Source organism: Prionailurus viverrinus, chromosome A1, assembly GCF_022837055.1.
Source record: "Prionailurus viverrinus isolate Anna chromosome A1, UM_Priviv_1.0, whole genome shotgun sequence".
In the NCBI taxonomy this organism is placed as follows: Eukaryota; Metazoa; Chordata; class Mammalia; order Carnivora; family Felidae; genus Prionailurus; species Prionailurus viverrinus.
Window position 1 is genome coordinate 150,590,512 of NC_062561.1, and position 21,336 is coordinate 150,611,847.

The following is a 21,336-nucleotide window of genomic DNA, read 5'->3' on the forward strand; positions in this document are numbered from 1 at the left end:
CTTCTAGAGAGTTCTGTATTAGTGCTCTTCTGTGGCAAAACCATGCACATTGCACTCTAAAATATTCAATGTGATCTCTTTCTGGAGGACAGAACTTAGTTAGTAATTAAATCACAGGATGAAAAAGAGAGAGAGATTACATGGTACAACCAAATGCTCTAATGTAATTTGTGTTTCATACCTTACATTTTTGGTCTTATACATCTATAGATTTTATTTTGTCAGTTTTTCACTTTATCCAACAAGACTTCACATCCTTTAAAGGTTAGTACTGAATTGTCTTTGATTTCTCTACTGAAAGATTGTCTTCTTCCCCATCCTTGTTACCTATCTAACTCCTACTTAGGACTAAACAAAAATGAACCCCAGAGGGACACAGGGTCAATATTAAGTATTTTATGAGCAAAAGATGGATGCAGGCTATCATCTAAAGAACAGACTTGTATATTAAAAGCTGCTCATTAAAAGCTAATCAGCTAATTAGCTAATTAAATGGTAATCACTCTCAATACACCAAAAGCCTGTTAACAAAGAAATTCAAATCTGTCATCCTGGAAGGTACTCAAAATTAGAAGCAGGAAAAACACACAGGTATCTGGAGATAAGAAGGAAGGTTCAGACCCAGGGCAGCTAAATGCATCCTGCTGAGTCCTTCCACCTCGCCCAGCACTGTTTTCCATGAGTCACCGGAATGTTTAGCTGCTTTCACTCGTGACATCACAAAGGTGTTCATTCTACCTCGGACCCACCTCATCCTTTAAGGCTTTACTCAGAATCTACCTCCACCCCGTTTCCTTACTTTACATTTCCGATAATCTTCCAACTTCCTGTGCCATTTTCAGATCTATTCTCCACAATTGAAATGACTGTCTGATCACTTGTACTGTTAGGTAAACTGAAACAATAGTTTATAAAAAGAACAACAGTTTATAAATAAAAGAAGAAGAAAACCAGGCTCAAAAAAAACCTAGGCAAGGCTGGGGCAGACAATAAAAGGTAGGCAAGTGAATGGGTCAGCCCCAGTAAAATTCAGATCATAAGGTGGAGCCTGGAACTAATGAAGCCTTCCACAAAGGAAGCATTTTCTAAGTACCTACACCAAAAGATAAGGTCAAAGCTAAAGTCAAAGTGGTAGTTCACAACCACTTATTAGACAAGGCCAAGAGGGCAGTAACGTAGTGAATATTACAGCAGGCAGCAGACTTGGAATCCAGAGAGATTCTAAGAAGCCAATTTTCAGGTGTGTTGTGAAGGATAAATGATAGTGTGTGTCTAAGTAGGTCCCCATTCTTTTCCCCAACAGTATATTCTTTGTGATCTCACCCAAGAATCTTGACAATATGACCTCATGTGGAATCTTTAAAGAGATCTATTTAAAGCAAGTCATGCCTGATTTGAGGACATGGAAAGACCCATAATCTTGCCATACCCATGATGGGGAAGTGAGCCCCTAAAAGCAGGGATCATAGCAGAGCACTTTGATTTTTCTGCTTCTTATTCCTAAACCCAATGTAGAAAAAAGAAATGTGGAAAAACGTAGGATTTTGGCACATATTTAAAGGTAGGTTATTTTTAAATGTACTATTAAGGTATCATTGGACACACTGTTTATAAAAGAATTAACATCTCCAGTTTTTTCAATTCTGTGTTCTTATGCCCTTCCTATGCTTTGCAGTGTTTGATTGCCTTTATTGAGCTCGATAGGTGCTGCCCTACCACGGCCCCCTGCAGAGTTATCACATAACCATTTTTGAAGAATTAAGTAAATTATAAAAGTATGTTTCACATATTCCACACTTATCCCCCACCTGCAGCCACTGGCTGGCATTTCTTTCTGCTTTGAAATAGCAATTTCTGATCCCCAGAGGCTTATCAGAGTGAAACACACTTTCCTCATTCGTGTATCCAGAGGGCTAAATCAGCAATACCTGGCCTTTTTTTTTTTTTTTAAAGAAAGTTGTTGAAATTCCTCCAATACCCTATAAAAGTATTAATGGTTATATAAAAGTAAAATAACATTGAATTTGAACTTTTGATTGCCTTTTAGTGAATTAGATAGACAAAACGTTTAACCACAAAAACATAATGCACATAAAAAATAAAATTAATGACTGAATTAAAACTGTGAACACATAAATGAATAAAACCATAAACTTGGTCAATACTAAAGGGAGAAGAGAACACAAACCATGTTCATCTTTCAGGAGGTAAACCTCCACAACTAGGTTCACTACAAAGTCTCCTAACAGACCCTTGATACTACAAGTTATTGTCCTTTTTCTTTCTTTTAATGATACAATAGCACAAGTTATTGAGCTGGATATGTGGGCATAAAGCCAAAGAGGACATTAGCCAGCCTCCCTTGCAGCTACATGTGGTCAAATACTGAGCTTTGGCCAATGAGATAGGCCTCTAAGTAGTATATGGCAAATCTTTAAACGTTTGGTGACCTTAAACCTTTGGTGCCCTTTCTCCATTCCTACAGGTTGGAATATAATCATGCTAGAGGCCACCATGTAAATAAGGACAAGGACAACTGACACAACTGACCTTAAGTAAAACACCTCAGCTACTACTATAATTATGGGGCACCCTGTGGCTCAGTCATTTAAGTGTTGGACTCTTGATTTTGGCTGAGGTCACAGTCTCATGGGTTGGTAAGATAGAGCCCTGTGTGGGGCTCTGCACTGACAGTGGGTAACCTGCTTGGGATTCTCTCCCTCCCTCCCTCTCTGCCCCTCCCCACACCTGTGCACTCCCTTGTGCACATGCTCACTCTGTCTCAAAATAAATAAACATTTAAAAATAAATAAATACCACAATTATTACATTGTAATATATGTATTAAAACCACTATTTCTTACATGATAATATTAAAATTTTGTTCTAGCTTTTGAAAAAAATACATATTAAGGAAAGGAAAGTAAAGAAAGAAGCTCAGAGAGAGAGAGAAAGGGAAGGAAAGAGCTTGGCTCAACCTCTGAAAGGCCCTGACCTGGCTTTAGCTCTCAGCTGCCCACCGGGATTTCATCCCCCGCACATTCCTATGTGTCCTAATGAAGTTTGTGGTTTCAAAGGAGTGAAGTAGAACTAACAAGTAAATGGACAATACTGAGAAGACTGGCCAGAGAGATACAGAGGTGGGAGATTTCTTTCAAATGGAAAAAAGGTCAGAGGAGGACATGACATTTAAGTTGGCTTCAGAATATATTTTGTGTAAACTGAATAATGTGAACATAAGAGAAAGGGACAACATGGAAAAGCATGGGGAAAGAAGAAGAGAAGAAGAAAGTCATTTCTTCAATGACTTCAATAAAGAAAACACCGTGCTCTGTGAACAGACAAGGCCACTTCTTCATAGCCCTCTATTGTCTCATATATTCCACATATAACACCATTCTATTTCTAGAGATTCATTTTTGGGGAATTAAGCAAAACCCTCAATAGAGTAATATATTAGGTCTGTGTCAGTTGTGAGAAACTCTTTATCAGTTGCCTTGTGTGACTGAGAAGGGAGGGAATAGATAGAATAAGCAGGCGAGTGATGATGGTGCAGTACAGGGAAGGTCCCTAGGGGTGGTTCTGTGGGCAAGGATGGACTTGGTGATGATTGGATAGAGCTTGAGGTGAGCCACACAGACTGGCCACGACATACACACAGCAGAGACTACGATAAATCAAATGCCTAATGTTGCCTATATTGCTACTTTTCCCAGAGCCATCGTAGAAAGAAAGCAAATATAAAAAAAAGGGAATTGTGGTTACTCAGTACCTAAATGTAAGAAGAAGGCAAGGACTTTGTCTAATTTGTCTCTGCTTTATCCCAGAGCCCACAACACTGACTGGCACTCAAATATCCTGGGGCTGTGTAAACACATGCCTACCCTGTGTCAGCCCTGCGCTTGGTACTTTACCTACATTAGCTCATGTATGTCTCACCCATAAACACGGATGAGGAAATTGAGGTACACAGAGAATAAGAGTCTTGCCCGAGGTCATCCAGCCAGTGAATGGCAGTGCCAGAATTCAAATCCTAGTCTCATTGACTAAGGCCAGTGCTATTATCTACTGTGAAACACTTCTTCACCAGACAGGAAACCAGACTATGACTATAGCACACAATAATCTCAGTTTGGCACAATTCCCCCTGATGATAGCATCATCAGATGCGAACTGGAAGAACCAGTTTTAAGGAAGGGTGAGGGGGTGTGGAATATACAGTGAAGCTGAACAATCAGGCTGACTGTATTTTATGGTCTCTGATTTGGTTCGCCCAAAGTTGAATCAGGACCCGAATTAGTTCAAAGCACAAACAAGAAGTTATTTTTATTTCTGCCTCTCTCTGGGGTTTAGAATTCTGTAGAGGAAAAACGAAAACTATTCCTTCATTAAGCAGGTGGCATCAAAATCTATCACATCAGTGTTGAAAAGCACCAAGTAATTTCTTAGTTTCAGAGACTTCAGTTTGCCACTAGTGAAATTCCAAGAAAGCTGCAATAACCTCAGAAATTACTCAGTTACTCAGAAATATTTTGGTGGTTCTTTGGCTGACTTAAACCAAGTTATTTCTATATCTAATAATTTCTATTAATCATCCTGAGCTCAAAGACATATACTTTCCTCCAGGACACTACAGGAGAATAAATGGTAGAAGAATGATAAGATAGCATGAATAAGTGAGAGGAAATGTATGTTACACAGGACCCTTCATTTTGTATTCATCACTAATGGATGCTGGCAGGTGACATTGTGCATGCAGACTAGTAAGTCGGCTGCTGACTGTTTCTACTGAACACCAGAGAAGTGTGATGCAACAGACACTAAACTGACCGCCAGCCTTGTATTAGCTAGTAAAGAACGGAAATGAGTCATCCATGTTCACCCACACTCTTGAAATGAAACCTGAAAGGGAAAAGTCTCATACAAAAATCCAGCTCCATCTTGTTTTTTGCCCCGCCCGCATCTGCTAGAACAGTCCCTGACCTGAAGGTTTATGGCACAGATGTTTAATAAATATTTATGGAATGAATAAATAAATGAATGTTTTCCCATTATTCCCTCAATCTAGGAATATTCAGGATGGCAAGAACAAGAGAGCAATGCTGTTGACCCACAGAACTCTTGAGTTTGTTGAGATTGCAGATAGACTTGTATCAAGATCCACTTAGACATCTAATAGGCATTGTTAATTCATCATATCCAAAACATAACTTCTAATTTCCTCCCCTATAAATTGGTTTCCCCCAATCTTCTCTCAGTAAATATGCTTCCGTCTAGCCAGCTGCTTGGGGCAAAATCCTAGAAGTGATATTTGATTCCTCTCTTCCCCTCATTCCCGATACTCAAACCCTTAGTGAGTAAACTCTGCTTCCAAACTTTATCATGAATCTAATCGCTTTACCACCTCCACTAAGACCACCCTTTGTCAAACATCTGGACTACTGCGATAGCCTCTCATTTGTTCCCCGCTTCCAAATTCATCCTTGTGCAATTTAATCTTCATCTAGTTCTGTAGCAGGTAAGTTCTTAATTTCAGAAACTGATCATTTTAATAGTAAATATTATTTCACTCTGCTTATAACTCTCCAATGCCCTCGTGTTGTACTCTGAATAGGAGTCTAATTTCCCATCGCTTCCAGGCCATGTGTGGTCAGGTCTCCTCACTGTCTCTCTGACTTCCTCATCTACCACACTGCCCCTTCCACCCTTGCCATGCTGGCTTGCTTGCTTCTTTTTGAACATTTACATTGTAAGGTCTTCCAATAGTTGTTTCTCTGTATGGAATGCCCTTCCTCCAGATCTTCACGTGGCTAGTTCATATCCTTATCTGGGAAGTCTTTCAGGAGTGAAATTGACCCTTAGGACAATACCCGCACATCAGGTATATTCTGTCAAGCCATCCTGTTTTATTTTTTCCATAGAAATTAAAACTCTCTGAAAATACGTTATGAATATAATAAAACCTTGGATTGTGGGTAACTTGTTCTGCAAGTATTCTTCAAGATGAGCAAAGATTTATAATAAATTTTCACTTGATAAATGAGCAATGCCTCACAACACAACTAGTATGTGATGCAGAACATCACATGATCACCAGTGAGCCACTGGTGATGTGAAATTCACTTTGATGTACAAGTGCTTTGGATTAAAAGCATGTTTCTGGAATGAATTCTGCCTGCAAACCAAGGTTTTATTGTATATGCTCCCTTGACTAATGTATGTCTCCCACCTAGGAAGTAATTTGATAAAAGTAGGGATCATATGAGCCTTGTTCTTCATCATATCTTCTAAACTTCGAAAAATGTTTATTGAATGAATGAATGTTCTCTGGAAGTCTTTGAGCAGTTTTTGTGTCTGTATTTGGTACTTTCGTTGAGTAATTGGTCGATATTTTCTAGGGACCCTGCTAGCAGGATAGAAACTGTGATTGAGACCGAGTCCTTGTATATTGGTTTTAGAGAAGAATATGATAGCCCTCTCTTCACTTTTAAACTGCCAGTGTATCACAGAGCCAATTCTGACACATCTATATCAAAAATTAATTTCCTCAATTCTGTGTGTATAGCATTCAATTTTTCTTCTAAATATTATCCACATCCAGCATGGCCATTACAGCTAAATGATTCTTTTAATCACACATTTCCCACTGCAACTCTGCCTCCCCCCCAACCTCATTTTTACTTATAATAATTTCCTAAATGTAAGCCGTTTCGTTTTAAATGCTGGCAGAAAAAAAAAGAAATTATTCTTTGCAATGGCAGAGGTATCTCTTGTTACTTAACGAAGTGCTTCTTCAGTAGTTAAGTTCTCATTAGAAAGCTAACTTTCCAGAGTAGTTCAGAGATGCCATTTAGGATGATTTCATGTTACTGAGCCAGTGTGCAGTATCGTGACACCCTGAGGCTACTTGCCCTGCAGTGTCACGAAATGACAACCCTGTCCTAATCATCACTAAATAATATGAACCCATAAGCCTGATCTTCAAAGTCTAAGAGTACATCCTGCTGCTGCACGAGGAGAGATATGTTTTTTTAAATCATTTTTAATGAGTTTTAGCTTTATTGCAATAACCAAACCTTCATATTTAAATTAGTTGCATTAGCTGTCACTGCAAACAAAGCTGCATTCATATTTTTAGATTTATTTCACAGTACTCCTCATTTGCCCATCTGTCTATCTACTTATACTATATTACAGTACAATTCTGATAGGATATATTTTTAAATTTTTTTAATTTATTGAGAGAAAGAGAAGAGCATGAATGGGCAAGGGGCAGAGAGAGAGAGAGAGAGAGAGAGAGAGAGAGTCACAAAATCTGAAGCAGATTCCAGGCTCCGAGCTGTCAGCATAGAGCCCAATGCAGGGCTTGAACTCACGAGCTGTGAGATCATGACCTGAGCTGAAGTCAGACACTTAACCGACTGAGCCACGCAGGCACCCCAGGATATATATTTTTTTTAATCTCTGTTTTGGAGTGAATGGTAAAACACAAAGTGAAAAGGCAAATAAATTCTAGAGAAGAAAAATCAATCTAGAATTCTAAGAGGTAGACAACCAAAAAATAAATAAGAAAAGTAAGAAGAACAAAAGCTATTCAAGTAATAGTCTTCAATATTTTTGTTTTTTAAACAAAACTTTGTATTATTTTTGTTGAAAACTGCACTGAATGCAAATTTCCACTTTTACATGAAACAAATATGGTGATGATAATTCACACTGAAAGAAAACACTAAAGCAAACCTGTTTCTGATAGTTAATGTTTAAGTTTGTTTTTTGGTCACAAAAACAGGCATGTACCTATACAAAGGCTGAAAATAGGGCATTTTTTTTAAGGTAATGATTCACAAAAGACTATAAATGTAACATGTAACTGGTTAATACAACTCTAATAATAATTGTTCAAATAGTCACATCTTATAGCACATCTGAAGTGTTCTTATAAATATTACAGGGAGAAAATAATATTTTCTTAAAGTCTAAAAGAGGGGCGCCTGGGTGGCGCAGTCGGTTAAGCGTCCGACTTCAGCCAGGTCACGATCTCGCGATCCGTGAGTTCGAGCCCCGCGTCGGGCTCTGGGCTGATGGCTCAGAGCCTGGAGCCTGTTTCCGATTCTGTGTCTCCCTCTCTCTCTGCCCCTCCCCCGTTCATGCTCTGTCTCTCTCTGTCCCAAAAATAAATAAACGTTGAAAAAAAACATAAAAAAAAAAAAAAGAGTGAGTTTGTCCATAGACTAAATGACCATAAAAAGTCTTTCCTGAGACATTTAAAAAAATGCATCGTTATTCTCCGTGAAACTTTTCAATTCAAAATTTTCCACATAAGAAAATAACTGAGGATCTGAAACTGAGAAAATAGATTTGGGAAGAAACTATTTGTGAAACTTGATACTTTTTCTTTATTTCTTTATTTTTTTTTTCATCGTCCAAGGGTATCACCACACTTACAACAATCTTTCCTGTTCAGCGTGCATTTCAGGTGTTAGAGACACCTCTCCACAGGATACCCTACTGTCTTCAGTGCTATCTCAGTGCTCTGCTTACAACTGCCTAACACAGCCCAAGAATTTTTTGTGGTAATTTAATCTTCCTATCAGCAAAGTAGGTCACCAACCCTCATGTATCATAGGATGGGGATTTCCTCTTCATATTTTTATTTTAATGTTTGGAACTCCTTTTGCAACATTCTAGAGCAAGGCACTCAGGACCTGCTGTGCCCAAGGGACTGACAAAGGAAGAGGATCTATTTATTGCTTGTGCAGAGATACAGTCCTTAAAAACAATGTTATTATGGGCTCCCGAGTGGCTCATTCGGTTGAGCATCCAACTCTTAATTTTGGCTCAGGTCATAATCTCACGGTTCATGGGATCGACCCTGCATCGGGCTTCACTTTGATCATGCAGCCCCCAATTTCATGGTAATGAGACAACTTTTCATCAAAGAAGGGAAATTTACTTTAATGGCTCCCTAAAATGTACTGAGCTTCGATAAAGGTTATTATGAAACATCTCCCTAAACAATGTCTATGAGCATACTCAGTTAAATTTTGTATATACAGATGTTAGGATCTCATGGGATTTATTTCACTTTGAAAAAAACAAATATTGAGACAAGATAATGGCTTGCGATGTCTTAGCATTAATTGATTTTTTTTCTTACAGTTTCTAACCACATCCTCTACCAAACTACTCTCCTGTAGTTTCTGTATAAGTTTCTTGTAAGTAGCGATGATCTTCAAATATTCAAATATTATTTTTAATGATCTAATAGTTATAAGTTAAAGAAGTATAAAATAACATAAGGTATTAGTAATTATCATTATACTTTGAATAATATTTCCTACTTTATTATGGCTGAATTATGATCTTTAAGAACACAGCCGCAGTTGCTTTTTCCACATGTTCTGTAAGCAAACACCACAAATTATATCTACTGTTAGTGAGTGTACTATCTCCTTTTGACACGGATACCACAAAGATTTGTGTGCTAATAATAGTCATTATAATAAACCTATAAAAAGATTGGGAACAATGATTTTTCACCAATCTAAGATTGAATTTGAGCAATTATAATCATTTAATTTTTTAACATAAGAAATTTAAATTTGAATATTTAAAGATAAACTAGTGGAATTAAATGGAAAAATATTTAAAACTAAATATTTAAATGTAAAAGTATCTACAGAAAAATTTAGTGATTACATAATATATTCAGAGTTCAGTGAATAAAGTGGTTAAAGGAGAAATCATTGAGAAATATTCTATCTTGTTATTTTGACACATAGTAGTAAATATTATATTTTTTAAGCATCAACACAAAAGAAAAACTAAAGGAGAAAAATAGAAAATTTGAACAACCCTAGGCAACTGACTTCCAAAAAAATATGTAAGAATATTTTAACAACTCTTCCTAAGGCTAGACCTAATTAAAATACAATAAAAAAATTATCCACATAATTCCGGTATTCATTAAGTCCCACCCTTTTTTGAATAGCCAGTGAATAAAATGTTAGGTTTTGGAGGTTAATAACAGGATATAGCCCATATTTTACATAACCAGACAGAGTCAAAGAAAAAGCAGGCAGCAATAAAATGCTCAGTTCTGACCTGTTAATTCTTCAAAGTTTGAACCAGCTGACAACACAAATTGACACATCTCATGAGGAGGTAGTCCTGTTGAAATATAATTACCCTTGAATTTTTGTGAAAAAGAGTGAATGTGAACACTAAAAATTCACAATCTGGTAAATGAAATATATTTGACAATTACCCCCCCTGGGTGAGTATATTGGGCGAAACTCTGACTTCTATGCTTGCCTTAGGCTCCTATTGAGGTCAGATGAGTACAGAATTGGGTTGAATGTTCAAAATCGTAGAAACTGTTCTAAATACCCCAATTAGAAAGGGAGGAAACCTAAATTTTCTGTAAATTGGAGGATTCTATTCTGTATCACTATTACCTGAATTCTTCAATATGACAAGAAGATGAGGAAAACTATTTAATGTTTATATCTGTTTTGGAAGGAAGGAAAGAAGGAAAAGAGGGAAGGGGCGGGAAGGGCAGGGAACGGTAGGAGGGAGGGAAGAAGTTTACATGATTCACAGTTTCCCCATGATATGATTACATTTATCTTGTCATATAGGATAACTATTATCAGAATCTTCATAGTAGGGGCCTGACCTAGGCAACAATGCTGTCACAAATTAATTTTTGAGGACTTTGTACCACATATTCTATATACACTTCATCAGTGACTTTTCGCTTACCAGTGTTTCTTTTCCTATCAAATAGTGCAGCCGCTCTGGAAAGCAGTGTGGAGGTTCCTCAGAAAATTAAAAATAGGCCTACCCTATGACCCAGCAATAGCACTGCTAGGATTTATCCAAGGGATACAGGAGTACTGATGCATAGGGCCACTTGTACCCCAATGTTCATAGCAGCACTCTCAACAATAGCCAAATTATGGAAAGAGCCTAAATGTCCATCAACTGATGAATGGATAAAGAAATTGTGGTTTATATACACAATGGAATATTACGTGGCAATGAGAAAAAATGAAATATGGCCTTTTGTAGCAACGTGGATGGAACTGGAGAGTGTGATGCTAAGTGAAATAAGCCATACAGAGAAAGACAGATACCATATGGTTTCACTCTTATGTGGATCCTGAGAAACTTAACAGGAACCCATGGGGGAGGGGAAGGAAAAAAAAAAAAGAGGTTAGAATGGGAGAGAGCCAAAGCATAAGAGACTGTTAAAAACTGAGAACAAACTGAGGGTTGATGGGGGGTGGGAGGGAGGAGAGGGTGGGTGATGGGTATTGAGGAGGGCACCTTTTGGGATGAGTACTGGGTGTTGTATGGAAACCAATTTGTCAATAAATTTCATAAAAAAAAAAAAAAAAAAAACCAAATAGGTTTCCTCTCAAAAGTTAACTATGATGATAAATAAAATGTTCACTAATATGACTTGATGGTTACTTAGTCATTTGCATTTCACTATTGATCATTTGAAAACTGAAATGACCCACAGATCCAAGGAAGGAAAGTTGTAAATCATTTGTTCCTCATTCACTCCCTGGGGCAGATGCTATCAGTGCCCTGTTCATTGTCCCTCAGTAAAACACCATTCTTATACAGACTCAGTTTCTTTCTACAACACCTGGCAACCTCTGCCTGAGGCTTTCTTGGCCATAGAAACATGCTCAGAAGGAAGGTAACAGAGAGTTGATGCCCTCAGCAGCAGCGCTCAGCTAATAAGATTGGGGTTTCTACATCATCTCTCAAAGAAAGCCAGTAGAAATGACCTCTAGTAGCCCACAGTGGTAACCTGCTCATTAACAGGTTTTTTTGAGAATCCTTTTTGAGATTCCTTTCCCCTTTTTTGTCTTATTTCTCCACTCTTCCATTGGGGCTTCTTGGGATTACCTTTCAAATAAACTACTTGCACTTGCATCTTTCTTACTTTTTTATTTTATTTTATTTTATTTTATTTTATTTTATTTTATTTTATTTTATTTTAAATGTTTATTTATTTTTGAGAGAGAGAGACAGAGACAGAGCATGAGCAGGGGAGGGGCAGAGAGTGCAAGAGACACAGAATCTGAAGCAGGCTTCAGTCTCTGAGCTCTCAGCACAGAGCCTGATGTAGGGCTCAAACTCTTGAACCTTAAGATCATGACCTGAGCCGAATCAGACACTTAACCAACTGAGCCACCAGGCTTCCTGAATGCTTAGAGTCTTTTCCTCTAAAGTAGCTTGGGGAACCCAACCTAAGACATTCATTCATTCTTTATCCAAGAATTTTTATTTAGTATATTCTAGGGGCTAAGAAATGTGACCAGCAACAGGAATCAAATATGAATCCTGAGAACAAGTAAGTGAATATTTTCAAGCAGGGAGCTATGCTATGCGCTTCCTCAAATTCACAACATAAGAGATCACCTTCTGTAATTAGCTTGGCTTATTATTGTTCATCATTTCTTCAGTCGAGATCAGACAATGTGATCTGTGTTCAGGCAATTTTCTTTATCAAGTCATGCTTGGTTTCCTCAGCTCTCTCAGCACCTGTAACACTTCAACCCATTTACTCAATTTGGCCATCTCAATTCTCATTTTCACTCCTACCTCTGCAACATTCTCTTGGCTATTCTTCATGACAAAACACTATGTCACATGACAGTAGCCAAAAAGACCGTGTCCCCATTCTCTTTTCCAAAGCCTCCTTCATTGCCATTCGCTTAGGTACTTTCCCTAATGAGGTGAAAGCAATTTCCCAATATTCAGCCATCTTTTTTTTTTTAATGTTTATTTTTGAGCCGGCAAGAGGGGCAGAGAGAGAGGGAGACACAGAATCCAAAGCAGGCTCCAGGCTCTGAGCTGTCAGCACAGAACCTGACATGGGGCTTGAGCTCACCAGCTGTGAGATCATCACCTGAGCCACCATTCAACAGACTGAGCCACCCAAGCGCCTTTGTTCAGCCATCTTTAAATGTCTTTTACTAGTTCCAGCGTATCATTCCCATGATGAACTACTGACAAATATATTACATTTAAACTACAAATAGTTCCAAGATAGGTATTATTATATGTATTTCACAGGTTAGAAATCTATGGCTTTCTGTCTTGAAAGTTTTGATATTTCCATTTATTCTACCATACTCACCCATGATCACATACAAAGAATTTAAACACATTTTTCTCACGCTCTTCTTTTTTTTTTTTTTTCTTTCTCACACTCCTCTTAATCCTTCATGAGAGCTCAAAAGTGGTCAACACCCAAATGATTCTTCTGGCATTTCAAGAATCATATGCTTGTATTTGATTCTCACTGACCTGTTGTTAAGAATATCTTCAAATAAGGTCATGAGTAATAAGCTGTATTCCTTGTGTGTCACTCATTAGTGTTGTGTTGTCCCTGAATTCAGGAGATAATTCCTGCAAACAAAATTTTTCTCGAAAACTACCTTGGAAATTTTCCAAGGACTCATATGCCAGTTAACATCTCTGTTTCTGCCACTGAATATCCTTTAAAATATTTGAACTCTCAGTCTCAGGTGGCAAGGCCACCTCCGCCATCAGGCAGTTCATGTGTATCATACTGGTACTGGCGAAATGCTTGTGTAGTAATTTTTTCTTTGAGAAAAACACTATGTTTTTAGATCATATTTTTTCAGGCTGTTTATTTTTTGGAGAACCCAAAAAATAGTACAGATGTTAATCTTTCTGCTCAGATGGGTATCAACCACCATCAGGCCAGTGATACCAAAAGAAAAAGACATGGAAATGTGCTAAGACTGTCAGGTGTGGGACATCCAGCACATTCCAAGGAGGGCACGTTAATTGACATCTTGTTTCAGGTCCAAATCTTCTCTCTGTAAGTAGGATACATAAGCCAAAATAATAATTTGAAAACATTCCAATTCAAATCACCAGTAAGAAAGCCAATATTGCCACAGTGTTTGCACTGCCGGCCATGTCTGTTTCAGCAGTAGGAAGGCACTGCAACAGGTCTGGAAAAGCAAATGGCCAAAGTTAAAACTTAGGAGGGGAATGGAAGTATTCCTCTTCATAATTTTGTTTCTATAAATCCAAAAGATCCTTAGATAATAAAGAATTGGATTTACTGGCTCCTCATGTTGGGTGTTCAAGATGACTAGAAATGGGACCATCTGTCGATGTCAGTGGTTCCAGACCAAAAGAAGATGCTTCCTTTAGAAATGATCATTCAAAAGGATTCAGAAAAGAATGGGATATTGTTAGTAAGTCATTTACTCAAACACTTCAGTGGGACTGCTGTAAGAGCAAAAATGAATTTATCCCCAGAGGATATAGTGAAATATTCCTGACTGATAGAAGGACTATGACATTTGGAACTAAATATGAAAAACAGAACAAAGCATTAAAATAAGAACACAGGATTGCCTGGGTGGCTCAGTGGCTTAAGCGTCCAACTCTTGATTTCGGCTCAGGTCATGATCTCACAATTTGTGAGTTCACGCTTCATGTGGTCACCACAGAGCCTGCTTCAGATTCTCTCTCCCTCTTTCTCTGCCCCTCCTCTGCTCACATTCTCGCTCTCTCTCTCTCTCTCTCTCTCTCTTTCTTTCTCTCTCTCTCTCTCTCTCTCTCTCTCTCTCTCTAATAAATAAACTTTAAAAAAATAAAAAATAAAATAAGAACACTTCTTTGTGACTTACGAATCACAACCACCCAGAGGAAGACCAGGAATGAAAAGTAGAGTAAATATAAGAAATAGGAGAGAATGGACAGTTGGCATATAGTTGTCACCAATCCACTCAAGGAAGACTCTCTATTATTGCTATCTAGGATAGAAACATGACCTTTACGCTTTTATTACCAGACTTAGAAAAAAGACTAGTGTGGGAAATACACATTAGAGCCCATCTCCAATTTTCCTTTCTTTATGTACCATTTTAGCAAGTTGCCAAAATGTTTTGAAGGTGAATTTTAAAGGTTTTTCTTAATGGCTTAGGGTTATTTAGGATAATGGCCAGTGTTGTTCTCATGAAGTAGAGTACCCGCCATAAAACCAAAAGGAATCCACACAAGTAAATGCTTTTTTAAGTCGGAATGAACTGAGGAAATGGAAGGTAGTGAGATCCTCTAAAAATCATTTTTCAGTGGGAAAAACATGTCTAGCAGCAACAATAACTACTTCTTATGCCTCTAGAACTCTGAGAAAATGCTAAGACCAGTAGGAAACTTTGGAAGTTAAATAAACTTGTAATTTAAAAAATAGTATGTATAATTTGGAAAAGGTAAACATTTTTTAATTTATAATTCAATAATAATCACCATTAATATTTTGAAGACTTTTTAGTTTTTTTCCCGCATATATATTTTTTTAATTTGAGATATAATTGGCCTGTAACATCATATTAGTTTCAGGTATACAATATAATGATTTGGCATTTGTATATATTGTGAAATGATTACCTTATTAAATCTAGTTAACATCCATTGCCACACAGTTATAATTCTTTTTCCTTGTGATGAGAACTTTTAAGATCTATTCTCTTAGCAGTTTTCAAATATGCAACACAGCATTATTAACTTTAGTCACAATGCTGTATATTATATCTGCAGAACTTATTTATTTTACATCTGGACATTTGTACCTTTTCACCACCTTCACCCTTTTTGCCCACCCACCCACCCACCACTGTTTCTGAGAACCATCAATCTGTTCTCAGTATCTTTGGTTTTGTTTTTTGATTTTAGATTCTACTTATTCATCAGATCATACTTGTCTTTCTCTGTTTGACTTACTTCACTTAGCAGAATTCCCTCAAGGTCCATCCATGTTGTAACAGTTGTCAAGATTTCATTCTTTTTTTTATGACTGAATGATATCTCATTGTGTATATTTACCACGTTTTCTTTTATCCATTATTCATTTACCCATTGATGGACACTTAGGGTGCTTCCATGTGTTGGCTGCTATAAATACCGCGGCAGTGAGCACAGGGGTGCATGTACCTTTTTGAGTTAGTGTTTACTTTTTCTTTGAATAGGTATCTACAGGTGGAATTGATGGATCATGTGGTAGTTCTATTTTTAATTTTTCTGAGATACCTCCATGCTCTTTTCCATAGTAGCTGTACCAATTTATACCTACCTACAGTGTGCAAGGCTTCCCTTTTTCTCCACATTCTCACCGGCACTTGCTATTGCTTGTCTTTCTGATACTAGCCATTCTAACAAGTGTGAGATAATATCTCCATGTGGTTTTCATTTGCCTTTATATGATGAGGAGTAATGTTGAGTACTTTTTCACGTACTTGTGGTCTGTGTGCATGTATTCCTTAGAAAAATGTGTGTTCAGATCTTCTGCCCATTTTTTAAACAATTCTCTGGGTTTTTTGCTATTAAGTTGTATGAGTTCTTTATATATTTTAAATGTTAACCCCTTGTCAGATACATGATCTGCAAATATTTCCTCCCATTTAGTAGTTGCCTTTTTATTTTGTGGATGGTTTCCTTTGCCATGCAGAAGCTTTTTAGTTTGATGTAGTCCCACTTGTTTATTTTTGCTTTTGTTGCCTTTGCTTTTGGTATCAAATCCAAAAATCATCGTCAAGCTGTATTACCAATGTAAAACAAGCTGTGTTTTCTTCTAGGAGTTTTAGGGTTTTAGGTCTTATGTTCAAGTCTTCAATCCATTTCAAGTTAATTTTTGTGTATAGTATAAGACAATGGTCCAGTTTTATTCTTTTGCATGTGGCTGTCTAGTTCTTTTAATACCATTTATAAAAAGACTGCCCTTTCCCAAATGTGTATTCTTGGCTCCTTGTCATGTATTAATTGACTATATATACATGAGTTTATTTCTGGACTCTCTACTTTGTTCCATTGGTCCATGTATCTGTTTTTATGACAATAGTATGTTGTTTAAATTGCTTATAGCTTTAAAATATGGTTTTAAGTCAGGAAACAAAGTCAGCTTTGTTCTTCTTTCTCAAGATTGCTTTGGCTATTTGGAGTCCTGTGTGGCTCCATACAAATTTTAGGATTATTTTTTCTGTTTCTGTGAAAAGGCCATTGAAATTTCATTAAAGAGTGCATTGAATCTTAGATTGCTTTGGATACTATAGATGTTTTTAACAATATTAATTCTTCCAATCCATTAAAATGGAATACCTTTATTTTTATCATCTTCAACTTCTTTCCTCAATGTATTATAATAAGTTTTCAGTATATAGGTCTTTCACCTCCTTGGTTAAATATATTTCTTGACTTTTTATTCTTTTTGATACAATTGTAAATGGGATTTTTTTCTTAACTTCTTAATAGTTTCCTGTTTGTAGAAACACAACAGATTTTTATATATTGATTTTATATTCTACAACTTTACTGACTTGTTTTATTAGTTCTGATAGTTTTTTTGGTGGAATATTTAGGATTTTCTATGTACAATATCCTGTCATCTGCAAATATTGATAGTTTTACTTCCTCTTCTCCAGTGTTGATGTCTTTTATTTCTTTTTCTTGCCTAATTGCTTTGACAAGACTTCAGTACTTTGTCGAATAAAAGTGCTGAAAGTCTTATTTCTTGTCTTATTTCTGATCTTAAGGATATCCTTGTCTTATTTCTGACCTTAAGGATAAGCTTTCAGCTTTTCACTGTTGAGTGTGATGTTAGCTGTCAGCTTATCATATATGAGCTTTGTTATATTGAGGAACCCTTGCTCTATACCCACTTTGTTAAGTGTCTTTATCATAAGCGGTTGTTGAGGGATGCTGGGGTGGCTCAGTCAGCTAGGTGTCTGACTTCAGCTCAGGTCATGATCTTGGAGCTTGTGTTCGAGCCCCACGTTGGGCTCTGTGCTGACAGCCCAGAGCCTGGAGGCTGCTTCAGATTCTGTGTATGTCTCTCTGCCCCTTCCTCACTTGCACTCTGTCTCTCTCTCTCTCAAAAATAAATAAACATATAAAATAAAAATTAAAAATAAATCGATGTTGAATTTTGTCAAATGCTTTTCCTGTATTCATGGAGATGGTCATATGATATTTATCCTTCATTTCATTCATGTGGTGCACCACATGGATTGATTTGCAGGTATTGAACTATTCTTGTGTCCCTGAAATAATTCCCACCTGATCATGGTGTATGATCTTTTTAATGCATTGCTGAATTAAGTTTGCTAATATTTAGTTGAGTATTTTCCCATCTGTGTTCATCAGAAATATTGGTCTGTAATTTTCTTCTCTTTCTTGTGGCATCATCACCTGATTTTGGTATCAGGGCAATGCCTGCCTCAAAAAAAAATGGATTTGGAAATGATTCCCTCTCCTCATCTATGTTTTGGGAAGAGTTTGAGAATTGGTATTCACTTTTCTTTAAATGTTTGGTAGAAATCACCAATGAAGCCACCTCGTTCCAGACTTTTATTTGTTAGAAGGCTTTTGATTACTGATTCAATCTCTTACTAGTAACCAGTCTATTCAGATTTTTTATTCATAATTCGGTTTTGGTAGACTGTGTGTTTCTAGGAAGAAGCTTACCTATTTCTCTAGGTTGTCCAGTTTGTTGGTGTGTAGTTTTTCATAGGGATCTCTTATGATTCTTCATATTTCTGTGGTATCAGTTGTAACACCTCTTCTTTCAATTCTACTTTTATTTATTTGAGTCCTCTGTCTTTCGTTCTTAGTGAATCCAGCTAAAGGTTTGTCCGTTTTATCTCTTTGAAAGAAAAACAGTTTTACTCTCATTGATCTTTTCCATTTTCCTTTTAGTGTCTATTTTATTTATTTCAACTCTGATCTGTGTTATTTCCTTCCTTTTACTAACTTTTAGTTTCATTGTCCTTCAGCATATTTTAATATCATAACTGCAATCTTATTGTAAGCATAGTTTGGTAACCTGCTTTTCACTATTGTAATACCAATGTTTTATCATGCTTTTGTAAATTTTAATGACAGTACAATATTCCACCGAACAGAAATGCCATGTTTTTCTAACGAATCTTTTACTGATGTTTTTTAAGTTTTTGAATTTCAGATAGTGTTGTGATAAACACACTTTTTCATGAAGTCTTTGTAAATGTCTGATTTGTTTCTTAAGGTTAGCTTCCAGAATTGCAAATACCAGTTCAAACACTATGAACAGTTTGAAAAATATAAAAGCATAAAGCTAAATTGCTTTCAGATATATTTTCTAATTTACATCCCCACCAGCTGTGTATGCAAATTCAGAGACTTTTCAAATAGATCTAAGCCCACTCCACACTAATTCCAAAATAAATTATTATAAGGAAAAAAAACTACATTTGCCATTAAATGCTTTTTATTGCTTGATATTGCTTTCATGTTTACTTCAAGTATATAATTACAGAATTTTATTTTAATGGTACTGGTGTTATATGTTTTCAAAGAAGCAAGGAAGACTTAACTGCTTTTTAGAAGATTCAGCAAATTTAATAAATGTCAAATTTATTATTTAGTAGTTATATTTACTTTGTAATACATTAAATTAAAAACATATCTAGAACGTGTACATCTGTCTTATTGAAATTAGAGCATAATGTATATTAATTATATCCACTTATAATTGTCATGTCTTTGCTCATGTGGTCAAAACTACAATTTGCTTGGTATTATTCGTTCTTCTGTAATACAACCCCCAATTACATCGTTCCATGGATAAAATTGGCCCTGTTGAAATGATCTTCCTTTATGGTCATTTCCATGAAGACTTTGTGGTGAATATAAGGTCTTCTTGAACACTTTGAGCAATTTTATGACGCCATACCCCGTTTCATTGTTGTATTCACTTAATAAATAGCTAATGAGTCCCTTCGCCAGGAAGGCATGGTACTAGAAACTGAGTAGACAAATATGGAAACACCTTGATCTAGAGTGGAGATAGACAAGGTGCTATAAACAGTACATCATGGGAGCACAGGAGGCACATTTCAATTCACCAAGAGATATTATTTGAGCTAAGACTTGAAGGATGAGAAGTTGGTCAGAGAATATTGGAAAAACATTACAAGCGGTAAGAACGACATATGCAAAGATATACAGACATTTTTTTTTAAAGCCCAGTGCTTTCTAAGAGCTGTAGATAATAAGGATCAGTGAGTAAAACAAGGGTTGAGCTTGGGAGGTTGGGAATAGACACACAGCAGATCGAGTATGCAGGGCCTGTATCACAAAGCATGTGCTATTGTATTGTGAAAGGAGTTTGGATTTTATTCTGTAGATAATGGGCAACTATTGAAGAAATTTGCATGAAAAAATTTTGTGTCATAATTATAATTCTGGAGTCTATGTAATAAATATTTTGGAAGTGGAAAAATTCTGTAGGTGACAACATTTGGGAAGTTATAATGAGCCCAGAAGAGACATTAGTGTTTGTGTTTCAAACAAATAAGGGAAAATAAGGTAACAAAATGCTGTATTTTATGAGAAAGGTAGCAAAAGCAATAAGACTTAAGAACTGATTGAATATGGAAGGTGTTCTAAAACCAATTTTGTAAAAATTACCCAGTGGTGGATTATCCAGTAAGATCTCATTAACTTGTTACAACTGAAGGAAAAGGTTAATTTTAATTGTTTCAAGTCTGAATTACAGAATACTTGCCTATAAGAGAAATTTTTAAAATACTTACGCGCAGAAAGTTTGTCAGTCACACTTTGGTGGCATTCAAAAGAGAATGAAGGGGACCTTCATTGACATGGGGAATCCTTACTCCATCAGACAATATTATTACCAACTTTAAGATGTTGTATTGGTTTCTTAGGGCTGCCATAACATAGCACCACAGACTGGATGGTTTACACAACAGAAATTTATTTCTCACAATTTTGTAGGCTCGAAGTCCAAGATCAAAGTTGATTTCATCTGAGGCCTCTCTCTTTGGCTTGTAGATGGTAGTTTTCTCCTGGTTTTTCTTCTGTGTGTGCCTCTATCCTAATCTCCTGTTCTTTTAAGGGCACCAGTTATATTGTATTAAGGCCTACTTTAATCGCCTCATTTCACCTTAATTATGTCTTGTAGATCCTGTCTCCAAATATAGTCACATTCTGAGATACTGAGTTAGGATTTCAACAGACGAATTTCAGAGGACACAATTGAACCCATAATAGATATGGACTGGAATAAATATCTCAAAATGTATTTTCATTTCCATATCATTAAAATAAAAAGTTAAGAATGAATATCATATGAAGGACATTACATAAATCAAGAAAATTTTAGTGAAACGATTTTCTAAAATTAAAGCACTTAAATTCAGTATACCATTCCCAGTTAATGAATGAGAGAGTGTCTTTTTTTTAATTAATTTATTTATTTTGAGAGAGAGAGCGCAC

General features: G+C 36.4%; 1 long non-coding RNA gene across 1 annotated transcript; it reads left to right on the top strand.

The window, feature by feature from the left end:
- The first annotated feature begins 1,377 nt into the window (after positions 1-1,377).
- LOC125175465 (uncharacterized) lies at positions 1,378-21,102 on the top strand. The gene is made up of 3 exons (XR_007155817.1): positions 1,378-1,561; positions 9,160-9,215; positions 21,023-21,102. It is a non-coding gene; the product is annotated as an uncharacterized LOC125175465 (long non-coding RNA).
- Positions 21,103-21,336: the final 234 nt, after the last annotated feature.